This window comes from Populus trichocarpa, chromosome 15, assembly GCF_000002775.5.
Source record: "Populus trichocarpa isolate Nisqually-1 chromosome 15, P.trichocarpa_v4.1, whole genome shotgun sequence".
NCBI classification, from domain to species: domain Eukaryota; kingdom Viridiplantae; phylum Streptophyta; class Magnoliopsida; order Malpighiales; family Salicaceae; genus Populus; species Populus trichocarpa.
Genome location: NC_037299.2, coordinates 6244552 through 6249786, shown reverse-complemented (window position 1 = coordinate 6249786; position 5235 = coordinate 6244552). Strand labels below are relative to the sequence as shown.

The 5235-nt window shown below is 35.3% G+C and overlaps 1 non-coding gene across 1 annotated transcript; it reads left to right on the top strand.

Moving 5' to 3' along the window:
• Window positions 1–498: 498 nt before the first annotated feature.
• LOC112324393 (small nucleolar RNA R71) lies at window positions 499–605 on the top strand. Its single transcript, XR_002978251.1, has one exon. It is a non-coding gene; the product is annotated as a small nucleolar RNA R71 (small nucleolar RNA).
• Window positions 606–5235: the final 4630 nt, after the last annotated feature.

Genomic DNA, 5235 nt, shown 5'->3' with positions numbered 1-5235 from the left:
GAACTGTCGGCCTTGATTGCCTTGTTGAGGTGGGTTCCCATAACATAAGTTTGGATGATCTCTCCATCCGGGATTGTACGTGTTGGATAAGGGATCATATTTACGCTGGGCCTGTCCGTTGAATCCTCCATCAACTGCATGAACCTGTTCAATGTAATCTTCTTGCATTGTTGGACACATATCTGAGGTATGTCCTTATAAGGAACATATGCTACAAACTTTCACCTGCTGTACATTTCCACAAGCCAAAGAATGCACAAGAGAAGTAATATCATTAACTTATTTTCAAGGTTAGAAATACTTACCTCATTTACTTGTTTGTTTGTGAAGTCTCCACGCGTGCCAAATTGTTTCGAGTTGGCTGCCATGTTTGAGATCAATTGGCGTGCAACCTCGGGTGTCTTATCTACCAATGCCCCTCCACTTGCAGCATCAATGATACTACGGTCAGTAGGCATCAATCCTTCATAGAAATATTGAATGAGCAGCTGATCAGGTATTTGATGATGAGGGCATTGAATGCACAGTTGCTCAAAACTTTCCCAATACTCAGAAAGTGTCTCTCCATGTGATTGTCGAATCCCACATATTTCTTTCCTTATGTTGGCAACTCGAGATGCTGAGAAATATTTTTCAAGGAAAATCTTCTTCATGGCATTCCAAGTTCCAATGGAACTTGGGAGAATAGAGAAAAACCATGCCTTTGCTGCCCCTTTTAAAGAGAAAGGGACTTAACCTGTTCTTCGTCAACTCCATTCGGTTTCATGCCAACGCAAACCATATGGAACTCTTTAAGATGAGTATGAGGATCTTCACCTGCAAGACCATTGAATGTTGGTAGCAAATGTATAAAACCAGATTTGAGCTCGAAGTTTATATTATTATCGATGTTGATGCACAATGGTTGATTTTCCATGTTAGTTGCAGCAAGCTCCTTGAGTGTTTGTTGTCGTTCAACAACCATGATGTTGACGCGAGTTTCCTTTCGTAACCTGCGTAAAGTGTTTTTTATTTCGAAATCCACCTACACTTGAATCTGATTAGTAGAACAGGTTACAGACATAAATTGTCAAGAAAACTCAAAAGAAACCAACCACACAAGAGATCGAAAACAATGCAAATTGTACGAAAATCCTACGGTAGAAAACTAAAACTGCCTAAAAACACTAGTAAAACAACGGAATTTACCACTAGTCCTGTTTAGAACGTCATTTCCTTTCAGGAAACAAAAGGCCGATACCTAATTCCACCAAAAAATCTGTTTTGAACAGTACCGCTTCCATAATGAACAGTACCGCAGCAAACAAAAAATTTTTTTCTTTTTTTTTCAGAAAAAGAAATAATAATCACAGAAAATAAAAATAATAGCACAAGAATCAATTAAAATTACATCCCCGGCAGCGGCGCCAAAATTTGTTGCGATGTCGCGGTCGCACAAATTAATTACCCTAACTTAAAACACAACACACAAGATAGTATCGAGCAAGCAAGGGGTCGATCCCACGAGGAAGATTCAAGTCAGATTTTTATGCTAGATGATATGCAATTTGGGGGGGGTTTGGACGTTATCTAGGCTAAAGCAAAAGAAAACAGAAAACTATCAAACGAAATTTAATAAAATCAAAAAATTATCAAGAGAACAAACCTTGGTTGCAAGTAAACATCCACCTACGGAAATCAGAACTGATCATGGAAACGAAACGTCAATTTATATTTTGAATATTTATCTCTTCTTAACATTGGTTAGTTAACGGATCCGCCGTATAACTAACCCTAACCATCAAACAACCACAATATCCACACTAGTAATTTAATTCAATGGCAGCCTTAAGAACTAGATAAGTTGATTAATCAAAAGAACATAACTGTCTGCAGTCTATGTTTGATTTGATTGAATGTTCTTCCTAAGATTAATAACGTAGATCCGCCATAATTATTAAACTCAGTTGCTTCACAAGTTCATATACCACAACTCTGGTTTTGATATCAAACTTAGCAATAGATTGTCTACAATAATAACTTATAGTCCGCTCTAGCAATTAAAATAAACAATCATAGGAAAAATAATCATAGGAGAACAAACATATTCATCATATAAACTAAAAAGAAAAGGTTAAATAAATCTCACAGTTTTTGAAATCTGAAGGTTTCCGTGTCCTTGCAACCAAGAAAACGAGTTTAGCCTTGCATGTTTGTTGAACAACTAATCAAAAAGAAGGAAGAATGCATGATTTAGGGTTTCTTAGAGGAAGGGGGCATTTATATCCTGTTGGCTGCCTGCCCCCCTTCTCTTCTCTCATTCTTTTTATATCCTAGGAAACCCTAGTCTCTATTTCACAAAATAATCCTCCCTTAAGTAGACTGTTTACATTTAAGTACTTCAATAACTATTTTTCTAAAAAAAGCGAAATAGCCTTGCATGAAATCTTCAAGCTTTGACTTAGAGGAGCTAAATTGCTGAAATAAAAACTTGGTATCGGTTTAGATGCTTCGGAACGTAATTTGGACTCGTTTCTTCACGAAACCTGTTTGCTGCCAGAATTCAGTTGTCATCTTTGAAAACTCAATTGGACTTCTGTAGCTCCAGATATTTAAGTCGGAATGGTCGAAGGTCAACATTGGCAGATTGCGAGATTTGACTTTGAATGCTGCGATTTCCATGATCTTACTTTGAAAGGTATGGATGTTAGCTTTTTAATGCTACTAGAATCACTTCATTTCAACCTCTAGAGCTCACACTCTGCATAAAACATCGACTGAAGGTCAAATCTGCCAATTATCTCCAATTTACTCATTTTTGCATCTTTCATCCAAAAGTGCCTTCAAAACATAAAACAAAGAATATCAAGGCATTTTATATATAAAACATAGGCAAAACACTAATTAAATGTGGGTGAAACTATCAAATAATATGGTTACATCAGGACTGAACCGACATCTCTTTTCTAAGTTTGGCCCTCTCTTTGTCCTTTCAATTTCCGTACTTAAACTCATCAATCAATCCTTTCATTTATGTGATAGGCCTGCATTTAAGATGCACATTTACTATAAATTAAAGGTATCTTATGGTATCAGACTTGTTATTATAAAACATGCTTTAGTTAAGGAGTTATTGATACTTCAAGTGCAAAATGATGATATAAAACCTTGATAAAAATGCACTTTTAAGTAATAATTACACCCCCCCCCAACCAGTTTATTACTAGTCCCTAGTAATCAAAGCGTTAAAATAGAAAAACAATTTGCAAATTCCACAAAGCAAGGCATTCATCATTCAACTTCCATTAATCTATCCAGATAAACAAACTCATTAAATTTATATATCTGCTCAATACCTCTTAAACAAGATATTAATAAACCTTCCTTTTTATGTGCTTCATATATCAACACATAGTTATGGGGCTTTACTTGGAAGAAAACAAAATTTTTGTTCTAATGTTTAAGGTTAACTTCCTTGGGTTGGGATTATTATCTTTTTTTTTCTCTTTTTTTTAATATATATATATATATAACTTAAAATATAATGCATCTTTAACCCTTATAACGAGCTTTCAACTAATGACTCCGAGACCAGTTGGTCTTAGGGCATTAGGTGTTGAGACACCCTTACGAGCTTAGTAACTCCGGTTACAGATACTGATACATAGATAGTGCAATGTTTGATTCCCTTAAGCTTTTCTCCTTAACCCATGTAACAAGCTTTGGGTCAATAGCTCCCAAGTCAGTTGACTTTAGGGTATTAGGTGTTAAAACACCCCTTCGAGCTTAATTGCTTAGGTTAGGGAGGCTACGAAACCAAACTTATCTATGTTTTTATTATCATCAATATTATCAACTTTTTTCTTCTTTTTTCTTTTTTTTTTGCAAATTATATACTATCCCTTTCCCTTACAACCTTTAACAAAAGAACATAAATAATGTAATAATCCAATGTGCAACCCACAATCATATGTTAAAGTGTGTGTGTGAAAAAAAAGGTTTAAAAATACTTGTTAAATGAGTATATGAGCAGAATCAAGTGATAACAATGCGAGAGTTTGTAAACCTGAATATTTCAAGAAGTATTCTGATAGGCCTTGATAAGACTATTTACTAAGATGTGTCTCAAGAGTCAATAAAATTCCTCCTTACTCTGCCATCCTTAACAGTTTTGTCAAATGGTTTTAATAATAGCAAAAACAGTTAGTAAGTTAGTTTTTTTTAATGTCAACTACTACCCTCTCCCCCCAACCAAACGAGACATTGTCCTCAATGTCATAAGGTAGAAAGATAGAGTATAGAAGACATCACCTGAAACAACGAACACTGACAAACCTGAAACACACTTAAACAAATATAAGAAATAACAAAACAAAATAATATGCTATTAATAAAACCACAAGACACAAGGATTCACAAACGAAGGCTCAAATCCAATCTAAGCTTTTTTCGGCTTTCCTTAGTTGACCAATTTATGCAACTCATAGAAGGATCAATTACAGGGATGAAAGATTATGATTTGGTGAATCAATTGTTCAGCAGTAGCAGCAGAGATTATGATTTGTCGTGCCGAAGATGTTAGAAATTCCTGTTCCACAGCTTGATCAAGAAAAGACAACATATTATCATAAAAACCATTAACATTTAACAGACCTATAGGTTTATGGTGAATGTGCAGTTGGGCCCAAGAGAAAATATGAAAGATCTCTTCTAATGTGCCCAGACCACCTGGTAAGGCAATGAAGGCGTCAACATGGTTAAACATTGCATTCAATCGATCAGACACTGTAGAGACCTGTAGTTCCTCTCCAATTGTTTTTCCAATGATATCCCCTTTTGCTAAAGTTTTGGTGATGACCCCCAAAACTTGACTACCTCCTAAAAATGTAGCTTTTGACACACCCCCCAATAACCCCAAGGCTGCCTCCTCCACACACTAAATGAATCTTTCTCTCAGCTAGTACCTAAACCAGCATCTCTTTTCTAAGTTTGGCCCTCTCTTTGTCCTTTCAATTTCCGTACTTAAACTCATCAATCAATCCTTTCATTTATGTGATAGACCTACATTTAAGATGAACATTTACTATAAATTAAAGGTATCTTATGGTATCAGACTTGTTATTATAAAACATGCTTTAGTTAAGGAGTTATTGATACTTCAAGTGCAAAATAATGATATAAAACCTTGATAAAAATGCACTTTTAAGTACTAATCACTTGAGGTTCAATTCGGGGTTTAATTTTGCCACAAATTAA